Source organism: Vigna umbellata, chromosome 1 (genome assembly GCF_029865625.1).
Source record: "Vigna umbellata cultivar VRB3 chromosome 1, Vumbellata_1.0, whole genome shotgun sequence".
NCBI classification, from domain to species: Eukaryota; Viridiplantae; Streptophyta; class Magnoliopsida; order Fabales; family Fabaceae; genus Vigna; species Vigna umbellata.
Window position 1 is genome coordinate 58,723,125 of NC_142165.1, and position 15,697 is coordinate 58,738,821.

A 15,697-nucleotide genomic window follows, 5' to 3' on the forward strand; every position below is an offset into this window, starting at 1 on the left:
TATCAGCCTCCGGTTTCCTAATCTCCACTGCCCCATTTGGGAATACTTCGACTATTACATAGGGCCCTTCCCATTTAGACCTAAGCTTGCCAACTATCAACTTCATTTTGGAGTTGTACAGGAGCACTTTCTGCCCAATACTGAACTCTTTCCTTGAGATATTCATATCATGAAACCTCTTCACTTTCTCTTTATAAAACCTTGAGTTCTCATAAGCCTCCAGCCTGATTTCATCCAGCTCTTGTAGCTGCAATTTCCTCTGCTTCCCAGCTGCATTATACTCCAAGTTGCACCTTTTAACAGCCCAGAATGCCTTGTGTTCAATCTCTACTGGTAAATGGCATGATTTGCCAAATATTATCCTGAAAGGTGACATCCCAAGAGGTGTTCTGTATGCTGTCCTTTGTGCCCACAGTGCTTCATCTAACAACTCACTCCAATTCTTCCTATTTGGCTGGACCAGCTTTTGGAGCAGCTTCTTCACTTCTCTGTTAAACACCTCTGCCTGCCCATTTGTTTGGGGGTGGTAAGGTGTAGACACCTTATGTTTCACTCCATATCTGCTCAGAAGTGTTGCTATAAGCTGATTGCAGAAGTGTGTGCCTTGATCACTAATTATTGCCTTTGGAACCCCAAACCTGCAGAAAATGTTAGTTTTCAAGAATTTTGAGACTGTTCTAGCATCATTCGACTTGGTTGCTTTGGCCTCTACCCACCTAGACACATAATCAACAGCCAACAGAATGTAAGAATACCCAGATGAGCTTGGCAGGGGTCCCATAAAATCAATGCCCCATACATCAAAGATTTCACAAAATAATATATTCTGCAGAGGCATCTCATTTCTCCTAGTTATATTCCCCCCAGCCTTTTGACAAACCTCACAACTCTTCACAAAATTATAGGCATCCTTGAAAAGAGTGGGCCAAAAGAATCCACTATCTAACACTCTTCTAGCTGTCCTGGTTGGGCCAGAGTGACCTCCTACCAATGTATCATGACAGCCATGCAGGACTCCATTTATTTCAGTATCAGGCACACACTTCCTAATGATTTTATCACTACAAAACCTCCACAAATAAGGGTCATCCCACACATAATATTTTGCATCAGATTTCAATTTATCTATATAATGCCTAGATGCATGAACAGGTAAAACAGCAGCAGCTAAATAATTAACCAATTCAGCATACCAAGGAGGTTGAGTTAGAGCAGAAAATACAAACTCATCTGGAAACTTTTCATTCAGTGGAATTTCTTCCTCCTTCCCTGCTATTCTGCTCAAGTGATCAGCCACTTGATTTAAGGCTCCACTTCTGTCTTTAATTTCTATATCAAATTCCTGCATCAGAAGCAGCCACCTCATAAGCCTGGGTTTTGAATCAGCTTTCTTCATTAAAAATTTCAAGGCTGAGTGGTCTGTGTGAACCACAGTTTTTGATCCCAGCAAATATGGCCTATACTTCTCCAAAGCAAAAATGACTGCCAGCAACTCCTTTTCTGTGGTGGTATAATTTTTCTGGGCAGCATCAAGGGTCCTAGACGAATATGCAATGACATGAGGGATCTTTTCTTTTTTCTGGGACAGCATAGCTCCCAATGCAAAGTCTGAAGCATCGCACATCAATTCAAAAGGTAATTCCCAGTTTGGAGATTGAAGAATTGGTGCAGTGGTGAGTTTCCTTTTCAGCTCATCAAAGGCTCCCTTGCAAGCCTCATCAAATTCAAAGATTGAATCCTTTTGAAGGAGTCTAGACAGTGGCAAGGCTATGTTGCTAAAATTCTGAATGAATCGCCTATAAAAGCCTGCATGTCCTAGGAAAGAACGCACTTCCCTCACAGTGGAGGGGTAAGGTAGGGCAGAAATCACATCTATCTTGGATTTATCTACTTGAAAGCCCTTTTCAGAAATAACATGTCCTAGCACTACCCCTTCATTGACCATAAAGTGGCATTTTTCAAAGTTTAAGACCAAATCAGTTTCAATGCACTTTTTCAAAACTTTTTCTAAATTGCCTATGCACTCCTCAAATGAAGCTCCAAACACCGTGAAGTCATCCATAAAAACCTCCATGCAACTTTCTATTAATTCTGAAAAAATACTCAACATGCATCTTTGGAAAGTTGCAGGAGCATTACATAGTCCAAATGGCATCCTGGTGTAAGCGTAAGTGCCAAATGGACATGTAAATGTGGTTTTATGTTGATCTTCAGGGTGTATATGAATCTGCATGTACCCAGAAAAGCCATCTAGAAAACAGTAAAAAGGTTTACCTGCCAACCTCTCAATGACTTGGTCTATGAAGGGGAGAGGGAAGTGATCTTTCCTTGTGGCTTGATTCAGCTTTCTGTAATCAATACAGACCCTCCACTTATTTGCAACTCTGGTAGGCACAAATTCTCCCTCTTGATTCTTTACAATTGTCATTCCAGATTTCTTTGGCACCACTTGAACTGGTGATACCCAAGTACTGTCTGAAATGGGGAAAATCATCCCTGCTTTTAAGAGCTTGCTCACTTCCTCCTTCACCACATCTTGAATAATTGGATTCAACCTCCTTTGAGGCTGCCTAACAGGAACTGCATCACTGTCCAGCAATATTCTATGCATGCAGAGGGCAGGACTGATCCCTGGTATATCTTCCAAAGTCCACCCAAGAGCCTTCTTGTGCTGTTTCAAGACTTGTAGCAACTGCTCTTCCTGTTCAGGGTTCAAACTTGCTGAAATGATCACTGGAAATTTATTTCCAGCTTCAAGATAAGCATATTTTAAGTGCAGAGGCAGCAGTTTTAATTCAGATTTTTGCTGCTGCTCTGGAGTTTCTTGTGCAGATTCTTCACCAAGTTCAAAAACGCCCTCTTCTAGTGCTTGCAAGTCCATATTTTCAAAGAATTCGTCTTCACACCCAATACAGAATTCAGAATGTAATTCCCCCTCTGCCATGTTCAAATCAGATTGCACTTGAAGCTCCAAATTATTACAACAAATTTCTGAATAACTGAACACATCTGAATGGTTTTCCAGGGGATGACTCATGGCTTCAAAGATGTTGAATCTGACCTGGGTGTCTCCAAATTCCATGGTTAAATTTCCTTCATGCACATTGATAATGGTTTTTGCTGTCATCAAAAACGGTCTTCCCAAAATCAATGTAGGACTCTGCCTTGAATTCTCACCCTCCATTTCTAAAACATAGAAATCTGCTGGGAACATTAACTGGTTTACCCTCACTAGCACATCTTCCACAATGCCCAAAGGTTTTGCAGTGCTTCTATTGGCTAGTTGGATAATAACAGATGTAGGCTTTAAATTTCTTAACTGCAGAGCCTTGTAAACAGAACTGGGCATGACATTTATGGATGCTCCCAAGTCCACTAAAGCATTTGCAATGGAAATTTCTCCAATGGTGCATGGGATGGTAAAATGCCCTGGATCACTATGTTTAGGAGGCAGCTCCAATTTGGAAACAGTAGAAATATTTTTGATTTGTGGTCTCCTCAGTCCTCTTTTATAGGTGCACACCTCTTTAAGGAACTTGGCATATTTAGGCACCTGTTTAATTGCTTCCAGCAGAGGCATATTAATTTCTATCTTCTGAAAAATCTTCAATAGCTCAGCATCAGTTTCCAATTTCTTTTTTGCAGGTGCAGATTTGACAGGGAAGGGTGGTTCAATTATGATTTCTGGTTGCTGCTCATTCTCAGCAATTTTTTCTTTCTCCACTGAAGCATGCAACTCCTTTCCACTTCTTAACATGACTGCATTGGTACTGGCAGTCCTGTTTACTTGCACCTTTGATTGATGAGCTGGCTGCATCTTCCCAAGTTCAGATGTCCCTCTCAAATGGGGAGGAATATACTTGGTGGTCTCTTTTTCTTCTGCAAGTATAAGTTCCACTGATACATTGCTCTCTCCAACATCTTCCATACAACCAGCTATCTTTTCATTCTCCCAAGAATTTTGTTGAGATCCCTTCAGATTTACTGTGCCCCATTTTTCTTCCAAATTATTGGTTGCTGAGTCACAGGTTGCATTTAAAATGTTCTCAGACCAGCCTATCAGCCCTGATGCCGTCATCTTATTCTCTGAAGGTTTCTGATTCAGCAACTTCACTTTTTCCACCAGCTGGGACATTACTTGAGTCAATTCCCTTAAGTCTTTGGATTCTGCCCCAATTACTGGTACAGTAACAGCAGCTTCATTGTACAAATATCCTTGATAAGAGCACTCAGCCATTTTACTCAACAGCTGTCTTGCTTCAGCTGGAGTTTTATTCATTAGGGACCCTCCAGCTGCCACATCAACAAACATTCTCTCTCTTTGCAGCAGACCTTCATAGAAGTATGTTAGGAGTAGAGAATCCTGCAGCTGATGATTCGGGCACATGAGGCACAATTTATTGAATCTATCCCAGAAATCAGCCAAACTTTCATTCTGCCCTTGCTCAATGGTGCAGATCTGCCTCCTAAAGTATGATACTCTTGATGCTGGAAAAAATCTATTCAAGAATCTACACTGCATCTCTTGCCAACTTCCAAAAGGCTGCTGCTGGTAAATTATCCAATACCTAGCAGTGTCTTGCAGGGATAAGGGAAAAGCCTTCATCATAAACAGTTCTTCAGCAGCTCCAGACGGCTTCATAGAAGAACACACCAGAATAAATTCCCTGATATGTTGATGAGGGTCCTCATGCTCCCATCCATGGAAGGTGGGCAGCAACCTTATGAACCCAGGTTTAAGTTCAATTCCATATGCATTCTGCTCCACGGGTAAATGGGTGCACACCGGCTGGTGACCCACTTCTTGGTTGGCCAGTTCTCTCATGGACTTCTCCGGAAGAAAAGCCATACTTAAACAGCTCAGTTATAACACTTTCACGCTACTAAAACTACCCCAAGCTAATCTCACTAATTCCCCAAAGTTTGGCAGAACACACTCAGCCTAAACCTTCTCATCAGAGGTTCCAATCAAGCACTCAGAAACAACAAAAATAATCACCAACACAGCTATCAAAATCAAAGTCCAAAACAGCAAAAATAATCAAAAATCAAAGTTCACACTACTGCAGTTTTTAAAAATAGAACCTAAACATACTAAAAAGAGTTTTGCAAGAAGAAGAAATAGATCCTAAGCTAGAAAGGACAAATATGAACACAAGGAAGAATTGCAAAGAAACAGTTAAACCTACACAAGACTAATCTAACACTCTAAAACTTAACTCGCCGAGTCCCCGGCAACGGCGCCATTTGTTAAACTGATTTTTGTCGCCTAAAATCAGAACAAACTAAGTTTCCCCACTAATGAAGTATAGGGACAACCTAGGTATCAATCCAAAGACTCGGCTAAAATTAAGCTTAAAGTGTAGAATTAAATCTTGTATTTATTTAATATCTAATAACTACTAAAGCAAGGTGGGGAAAAAAATGAAACAATGAAATTAGAAAGAATAAGAAAATAAAGAAATCAAATCTGTATAAAAGAGAAATCAAAAAAATAAAATGGAAGAAAATAAAACCTAAGCTAAACTATAGAATCTATGTATAACAGAACAGAACCTAAACTAACATGATAAGTGAATGTAACTAAAATGATTTAAAACCAAAACTGTAATGTATTGAAAGAAACAATTAAATTTGGAAATTAAAAGCTAAACAGATCCTATGAGTCAATTGAATGTGAACCTATATGAAATGCATGGATAAAGTGGCTATTCTAATCTGGAAAGTAATCAATGATGAAGAAAATTAACAAACACTAAAATAATTTTACAAAATTACTAAAAAACAAAGAACAGAGACAATTATGCAATAGATTGAATGAAAGAGTCTCAATTCCTCTTCAGAAAGACATTCCGAGAAATGTAAGCCCTCCTTGGGGTCTTTTGAGTTCATATTTCAGAACTTAAAATGGAAATTCTCACTCAATTATTCAATCAATGCACACTTTCACAAGAACAGGAATACAACACTGAAATTGAAATCACACATACTGGAAAATAGAAAGAAACATAATAGAAACACAAAACCTAATCAATCTTTATGCACTGGATTAATCTCCGACTCGAGAAGACATCTCGATAAAGAATACTCGCTGTGGAGTCAATTAATTCCATAAAGGAATCACAGAATGCAGAGTTTTAGAGTCCAATTCAGTTTCAATGAAACAACACAAAGAAAACACAGAAACATTGAAGAAGAACAATCAAAACACAAACGAGAATAGAAAAAAAAAACTTTATTAATATGAAACAAAGATTACAACTATACCGGAAGTCACCAAGATTCGCGCGGCTATCACTCTCGCACTTGTCTCGGCGAAATCCAGAAGCAAGAACAGTATCCTATTCTAAGAAAAGCGTAAAAACCCTAGACTCTAGAACAGAAAACTGCAAAAGGGAGAAAAAATGTGTAGAAGTGTTCTCGCTTTACATGGTGAAAGCCCTTTATATAGGGTCAAAAACTAAAAAGAAAATAAACGTGAGAAGGAAACCTTGCTTCATTTGGACGCTTCGCTTCACCTCATCGGACAGTCATCTTTCTTTTGCTTTGAGCTCGCGTTTCCAGCCATTCGATCTTCTCCAACGGGCAGCTCCAGTCAGCTTTCCTTCTCCACGGTCAGCTTCTTTTTTTTTTCTTTCCGGTTAGCCTCTTCCATCTCCGGGCAGGTTCACACAAAGCTGCTCTCACTTCGCTCTTTCTTTTTGCCCTAGCTTTCCAAAACGTTCTCTGCCAACTGAAATCACAAAAGGAAAGACCCCTGCAACAATATCTTCAGTCTCTCCAAAACGACACCGTTCCAATTAATTGAAATCAGCCCATGCAGCCCAATTCACTTTCAGCCTAATGCAGTGGCAGCTCAAGTGGCCCAATTCTCCAATGCAGCAGCAACAACAATGTATCACTGCAGTCCTGTGGCCCAGTGTAGTGGCAGCAGCTCTTAGTTATCAGCCAAAGCTTCCAATCAGCCCAAAAACCTACAAAATAAAATGAATTGAAGAGTTAAAACAAAAAAAGAAAATACTAGAAAAATAACCTGTTTTCTAAAAACTATTTTTTCTAAAAAAAAATCTAATTACTTAAAAACCTATTTTATTAGCCTAAAAAGAGAAAATTAACCAAATTTTTATTTAAAAGCTATTTCTAATTATTTAAACTAAACTATTCTATTTCTAAAGAATTAAAAACTAAAGAACCTTAAGAAAAGAGTTTTAGCCTAGAAAAATATGCAAATACTGAGAGTTATCACTATTCTTAATAGATTTAAAAGGTTTAGTTGGATAGTTAGACAACTTGTAAAAAAATAACTCTTAAAAGCAGTACAATTAGTGAGAAAAGTCATCACAATAAATATGCAATAGTTTGTAGATGATATATTGTTTATTTGTAAGGCAAACATTAGAAACATGATTGTAACAAAATGTATATACTAAGATATTTTGAATTGACATTGGAGCATGAGTGAATATTTATAAGAGTAAAATAAGAGGAAAGAATGTAGAAGAGAGTTAAATAAGGAAGTACTTAGTGATTAATTATAGAATAACGAGCATGTCATTCAGGTATTTAGGAATGTACGTGAAAAACACTAGCTAGTGTAATTATTGCATTTTTCTATGCATAATATGCTTCGGTTTTACAAAAAATGTAAACTATGAAAATGTGGTGATATTTTTGTAATTTATGACAAAGAATAGACTATGGTTTAGTAATAACCGTAGCTTATTCTTCATAAGACAAGGTATGGACTACAATTCTCTTAAATAATATATACTCTCATAGCCAAAGAATAGGCTATGGTTCTACTAGCAATTGTAGCATATTTTTTGTCTACTAGGGTATATGCTATGATTATTTAAAGAACCAGCCTATATGATGACTTCTAGGGTAAAGGTTGTGAACTTTTACTAGACCCACCAACCTCTATTACCTCCCTTTATGTTACTATTCGTTTTCTCCAACACTACAAACACTTTTCCTTCATTCTTCTTCGTTGTTTAGCACCATCGTAAGATTTGTTTCCTCTTCCTCTCCATTTTATGTTATGTTTTGATGTTCATTCGAAGTGATGCAGCGAGGATGCTCATTTGCTCGCAAGTTCATTCTTTGTTGCCTTTTCCTCTCTCATTTTACTTACTCATTTTTTATTCCAAGGTGCATTTGGGTTTTTCTTCCTCATCTCTCTTTTGTCTATTGTTTTGTCTCTCGTTTGCAAGTTTGTCATGACCATGCACTACAAGAAATAATGGAATTAGATACGGAACATTATATACGGATCTAGAGTTGTATGTAAAGCGGGCATTATATACGGAAATTATGTACGGATGTTAAAGAAAGGCGTTATATACGGATATTATATACGGAATTTTATATACGGATTATCCGTATATAATATCCGTATATAATGTTGGCGCGGGGTGGGGGGAAAATTACCCAAGGATAGGATCTGTATATAACCTGTATTATCCGTATGTAGTTGGAACCAAATTTTATCTGCAGATATTATATACGGATTTGGGAAATAATTTTAGAAAAATGTATTTCTAATTACGCGGAAGCTGGAACCCTATGTTCACTCTCAGCTCGAGCTTTCCTCTCTTTCGAACCTGGTGCTTTGTTTTCTCTTGAACCCTGGTGCATTCTTATCTCTCTCGAACCCTGTCGCATCCCTTCTTTCGAGCCCTTTCGGTCTGGTTGTTGTTGTCTCCATCCCTCTTCGGTGTGGCTTTGGTTCTTCGTCATCTCTTTGTTTCGAACTGTGACCTTCATCAATCCTTCATCAAACACTGTCGTTGGGCCTCATTGTTCGGTGCAGTGCCGTAGTTGGGCGCTGAAAGAGTAGCTTCATCTGGTAAGTAAATTGTAATGCTTAGTAATTGTTTAATGGTGAAAATCGTGAACCCTAATCTCATTTTTGTGTGTTTTATTTGTCACATCTATGGTTCGGGTCGCAAGCCGTGGTTAGAGTGTTTGGAAGCATCGATTGAGGCTACTGTGTGGCGGGTTAAGTAGATTCGTACTGGTTTTATGGAGTGAGACATATAGCATCTGGAGTTGCGAATGTGAGTGAGTTCGTTTGCCTTTAAAGTTTGTTAGATGCAGAAAAATGATTTGTATTGTGTTATTTTGCTTCGTTTGGTAAACAATATGTTGTTTTGTATTTGAATTGTATAGACTGGTACGATTCTTTCTTCTTTAGTGTCACAGTGACTAAGTCTCTTTCCTTGTCAAGTGGCTGGGCCTGTAAATATTTAATGCTGTGCTAGAATGTTCTGTATCAAATTTTAGTATTGCAATAAGTTGGTAGTAAAGGAAGAAGTTGGTTTCATGCATAAGTTCTTTGTATCAAGTACTGGTTAGGTTATATATATATCACATAGTTGGAAGAAAAAGGAAAGAAGGGTAGAGTGATTGTGGAAGGGCCTTGGGTTAAACGAAGAGCTACGTGAGTTGATATGAGTGAGAGATAGTGGTGTAAGCTAGGCAAGAACAACGAGAATGAGCGAATGAGAATAGTGTATAGGATGAAGGGTTTTTGGGTTGAGTGAGGTGTGAACATTGAAGGGAATGAGAGTCGATTGGTAGAATAATTATGGAGAAAGGAGGTGGTGGGTGTAGGTGTTGTGGAAAAGGAGTATGAGTGGAAGAGAGGGAGAGGTTGGTAGGTTGCAGGTGAAGGACTTAATAGTGAGAGTGCCTCGGGTTGGGTAGCATGAATGAAATAATGTGTGAAGGGCTTAGTTTCTCATCGTGGTTATGTTGGGAAAGAAAGATAATAAGAAAGGGTTCGGCATGTGCAGGGAACATGCAAGGAATATTGTAACTAGGAAATATAGTTGGTTTTAGGGTGGAGATGATTCCAGGGGTCATAGTGAGTTTAAGGGTAAATTATTTGGGAAGAATAATGGTGGTATAGGGGTATAAGGGATTATAGAAGGGTTGAGCAGGGAATGGGTATACACATTCATTAGATTGTACTAACTAACCCTAAACATATATATAACTAAGCGTAATTAGGTGTATAACCAGCCATAACAAACCTCTCAAACGCCATTGTGAAGGGTTTCAACTCTTGAAATGATGCATGTATTGTTCATGTGTTTTTTCAAATCATAATTGTAAACAAAAGCATTACAATTACTAGAACTTGCCACTGTTTTCAATGGCAGCAGCTGGAAGAGATAGTCTTAGCTCCAAATCTGGTTCTGTGGTGTTGAAGGATGTTCCACCAAGGTCTACCACTGTTAAATGTTTAGAAGTAATTTAGAAGTGCCACTCTATTTTAGATAAAATTTAGAAAAACTTGGCATCACCACAACTTTGTGACGTTAGTCTTGATGATATTGATGATCAACACTTCCTGTGCTAATTAGTTGTTTTTAGACCATTATTAGTGTAGTGTCTTAAATTGATAGATTTCACTCACTTAGTTTAGTAGTAGTTTAAATTGTTTGGCTTTTCATTCTAAAATTGATTTGAATTTCACCAAAAGAAGTACTTCTTAGTTGTGTTAGATGAACATTAAAAATTGTTTTAGACAACTTAGTGGATTTTTAGATTACCCTTAGATAGATTTTGTTGTAGTTAGTGTGCATGTTAGTTGAACTGACTTTGTGGATGCCCACACTGGCCACCTGCTAGCAGGGTTTAGCTCTGCAACTCCTTTCTCTGCCTCATCAAAAAACATCCTTGTCCTCTTTATCTGTCCCTTCATGAATTTACTAGGTTTATCTATAACTTTACCCAGGAAAATGTCATCATCTAAAAGCCTAGCTTTTGCCAATTCATCTTGTCCCTCCTCCTAGTTTACTTCCCCTTTGTTGAGAATGGCATAGTACCTTATCTGCTACTCTTCTTTCTCTTAATTACGAATAATCTTCTGCAGATCAAGCTTTGTTTGTCAAATCTGCTTCTACTTCTTTTACTGCATTATTTGTTTAGGTGGATGATATTGTTTTAATTAGCAATGATATGGCAGAAATTAATCATCTTAAGCACATCTTAGATACCAAATTTAAAATCAAAGACCTAGGATCTTTAAGATACTTTCTCGGTCTTGGAATTACAAGGTCCAAATCTGGAATTCACATGAATAAGAGAAAATATATTCTTGAACTTCTCGATGACAGTGGTTTGATTGGTTCTAAACCTACTAACACTCCTTCTGATCCTTCTATTAAACTTATGGCAAATCATGGACAACTTTTATGTAATGCTGCTGGTTACTGGCAGTTAGTTGGCAAACTTTTGCACCTCACCATCATCAAGCAAGATATTGATTATGTGTACAACAACTCAGCCAATTTCTATGCAAACCTCTTGATACTTATTACAATGCTGCTCAAAGAATCTTTCATTACCTCAATGGATCCCCTGCTCATGGCTTGTTCTTCTTTGCTTCATCAGACCTTAGAATCTCGGCCTTTGCCAATTGAGATGAGCTTGCTGTTTGGATACCAGAAGGTCTATCATGGATCCCCTGCTCATGACCAACCATCACTTCAAACACTCCATTCTCTCAGTTTTTCTCATGTCATCACCATCTTCATCTTCCTCTGCATATTCCCTTTACAATTCTTACATGGTTTCCAACTTCATGGTCTCTATCATAGTCCCCTTATTCCTCTTCTCCTTGTTTGTTGTTCATGTTTCCTCTTGTAGTCAGATTGATAAACTCTCCCTCTTGGCTTTCTCTGGGAACATATCCACCTCTCCACCTTTTCCTTATCTCAATTGGTCTGATTCTCTTGACTGCTGTGCTTGGGAAGGCATTACTTGTGATGGGGATCTTAGAGTCACACATCTTTTGCTACCTTCTAGAGGCCTCACTGGCTTCATCTCCCCCTCTCTCACAAACCTCTCTTGTCTCTCTCACCTTAATCTCTCCCATAAGAGATTATCTGGTGGTCTCCAGCACCAGCTTTTTTCATTGCTCAGTCACTTGGTGGTTCTTGATTTGAGCTACAATCATCTGTCTGGTGAATTGCCACCTTTTGGGATTGATAACAGTGGCAAAAATAGCAGTGGTGCTGCTATCCAGGAGCTGGATTTGTCCAGCAATTTTTTCAACGGGACACTTCCAAATTCTTTGCTCGAGAACTTGGCAGCTGCTGCAGCTGGAGGAAGTTTGGTGTCTTTGAATGTTAGTAATAACAGCTTCATAGGTCATATTCCCACTTCCCTGTTTTGCATTAATGACCGTAACTCCTCCTCTCTAAGATTCTTGGATTATTCCTCCAATGATTTTGATGGTGCCATTCAGCCTGGACTTGGAGCATGTTCCAAGCTGGAGAGATTTAGAGCAGGCTTCAATTTTCTGTCATGGCCTATTCCAAGTGATCTTTTTGATGCTGTTTCTCTCACAGAAATCTCATTGCCCCTCAATAGACTCACTGGAACAATTGAAGATGGTATAGTTGGCCTTACCAACCTCACAGTTTTGGAGCTCTACTCCAATCATTTCACAGGTTTCATCCCCCGTGAAATTGGTAAACTCTCCAAGTTGGAACGGCTACTCCTTCATGTCAACAATTTGACAGGTACTATGCCCCCGTCTCTGATGAACTGTGTTAATCTTGTGGTGTTGAATTTAAGGGTCAATCTCTTGGTGGGAAATATCCCTGCATTCAATTTCTCAGGATTCCTCAGCCTTACTACACTTGATCTTGGCAACAATTATTTTATCGGTGGTTTACCACCAACCCTTTATGCATGCAAATCACTTTCAGCTGTGAGGTTTGCATCTAATCAGCTTGAGGGAGAGATTTCTCCCAGTATCCTTGAACTAGAGTCTTTGTCTTTCCTATCAATTTCTACTAACAAGTTGAGGAATGTTACTGGGCCTCTGACAATACTCAGGGGGCTCAAAAACCTCAGTACCCTTATGCTCTCCAAGAATTTTTTCAACGAAATGATACCTCAAGATGTGAACATAATAGAGCCAGGTGGATTTCAAAAACTGCAGGTTTTAGGATTTGGTGGTTGTAATTTCACTGGTTGTATAAATATAAATAAATAAAATGAAGGGTCAAAAAGAGAATGAGGCTATGTGTTAACTTATTGTTGTGGTTGCGTCAAATATAATTTTAGATAATAACAAAATTCAATACTTGGGAATCAAAACTGTATTTTTTTTTATTTACCCCACTGTGTCCCGTGACCATGTCTTTTAAGTAAATATAAAAATACCATTTATTTACTATTTCATTTCACTAATTGAAAAATATAGTAAATATATATATATATATATATATATATATATATATATATATATATATATATAAATAAAATTGTAATAAAGTGTGACAGACTCCATTTATCCTGACTGGAAACTTTTTATGTAATTATGGTATAGTTAATAATATAGGTGATATGTATGTCTTATGATTTAAATAAATTTTGACTCTGAAATTAATAGTGACTTTAATATTTGATATTTATTAATTTTGTATCTGGCCGTTACAATGTATCTGCACAGAGTTGAAAAAATAAACATATCAAGACAAAAATAATTAAGTAAATAATTAGTATACATATTATTGAAAGATTTCTTCTTAAAAGTATGCCATATTTGTAACAACACATATGGAGATGATAACAAGTCTGAAGGGTTACTTACAATATTAATTTGAGCAACCCACATCTATTAATTTGACGTGCCAATTTAGGGACTTGAGCAACCCACATCTATCAAACCAATTTAGTACAATATAGTCCAACCAGAACAGCAACCTCCAGAACAGCAACAACCACCACACCAGCAACCACAAGATGGAAATGATGATTACATGCATTATTATTTAGAACCACAACTACAATCTGTTTATGAACTTACCAAATGTTGCAGTTATATTTACATTATACAATATTTATGTATTCATATACAATGTTTTCTTTGTAGATTAAGTGTATCTAAAAACCTTATTAAATTTATATGTCAATGTGCAATGTATAATGTCCAGGTTTGCTTGTAACAATGCTGAATGTTCACTATAATGTCCAGGTCTGCTTGTATATTGTGCATGGGGAACTGCTATATACAGAGAATTTATTTAGCTCTTGTTAAACCATTATATACGGATATATCCGTATATAATTTCCGTATATAAGTTATATACGGAAATATCCGTATATAAGTTATATACGGAAATTATATACGGATTTATCCGTATATAAGTTATATACGAAAATATCCGTATATAATTTTTGTATATAAGTTATATACGGATATTTCCGTATATAATTTATATACGGATATTTTCGTATATAACTTATATACGGATATTTTCGTATATAACTTATATACGGATAAATCCGTATATAATTTCCGTATATAATTTATATACGGATAAATCCGTATGTAAACTTAGCTACGATGGTATTATATACGGATTTTTGTCCGTATGTAATCCGTATATAAACACAGAATATATACGGATTTTGGGTCTTATATACGGATTTTTGCTGTATGTAATACACTTTTTTCTTGTAGTGATGTTTGAAGATCTTTCTGGTTCTCCAGGTTCATTTGAAGAACTCTTTCTATGTTGTCTTTGTTCACCATATGTTTTGTTATTCTTTGGTGTTATTTTTCCAATTGTTTAAGCATTATGTGTTCAAGATCAAGCACCATGTGTTCAAGCACTATGCTCTTAGCTTTTTCTCATTCATAGTGATTTATTTTTTGTTGTTAAATCTTATGTTAATCTTTTAGGTTGTTTAATGGAGGAAGAGTAACTAAAATACAAATACTTTAACAAAAAAAATAGATTATGGTTAGATGAAAAAAAACCATAAATAATAGGCTACAATTTTTTATTCAAATGTAGCCTATTATGATTTTAAAATTAGGAAAAATAAAATTTAACGTTGTATTTTTTCATGAATCATACCCTATTGTGTATTATAGGCTACAATCTTCAATCATAACTTATAATCCAACCTTTTTCACCAGCTTGAATATGATATAGTTTGTTAATCGTAGTTTAATGTGAAAAAAAAATAGTCATATCCCTTTTATGTACTAGTGAGACAACCTAAGGAATTAAAACTTTTGGTTGCCAATGATCAATAAAATAAAAAGCAGACTAACAAAATGGAAGGGTTGAGAATTATCTTTTGCAGAAAGAGTTTGTCTAATTCAATTTGTAATAACAACATTACCTTTGTATTATATGTCACTATTTAAGGCGTTAATTTGTGTGTGTGAAGAGATTATGAAAATACAAAAGAAATTCTTATGGGAGGGGAAATAATGGATAAAAATAGTTTTGGTCCAATAGGGAAAGTTGTGTCAAAATAAGGAAGAGGGTGGACAAGGAATTAAAGAAATCATTTATTATATCTCTACTAGGAAAATGCAACTAGAGACTCGGAACATAAGAGGGGCTATGGAAAGATATAATAAAATCTAAGTATAAGTCATGCATAAGTCTTAATGATGATCGGAATCATAAAAGTGAATCTTGGTAGAGGTAGAGATATAAGGAAAAGTTTTGAATGTACAGAAGAAAGTTAGTTTGATAAGAGTTTGAAATGTAAGATTGGATCAAGAACTAGGATAAAATATTGGGAGGATAAATGACTCGAGGAAATAATAGTAGAACACCGATATCCTAGATTGTAAGCAAATTAAAATATGAAACAAGTAAAATTGAAGGAGGTAGGACAATAGAACCAAGACAAGTGAGAATGGAACATA

The 15,697-nt window shown here is 36.8% G+C and overlaps 1 pseudogene; it reads left to right on the forward strand.

Moving 5' to 3' along the window:
- The first annotated feature begins 11,482 nt into the window (after window positions 1–11,482).
- LOC148205886 (receptor-like protein 2 pseudogene) lies at window positions 11,483–13,015 on the forward strand (annotated as a pseudogene).
- The last annotated feature ends 2,682 nt before the right edge of the window (window positions 13,016–15,697 follow it).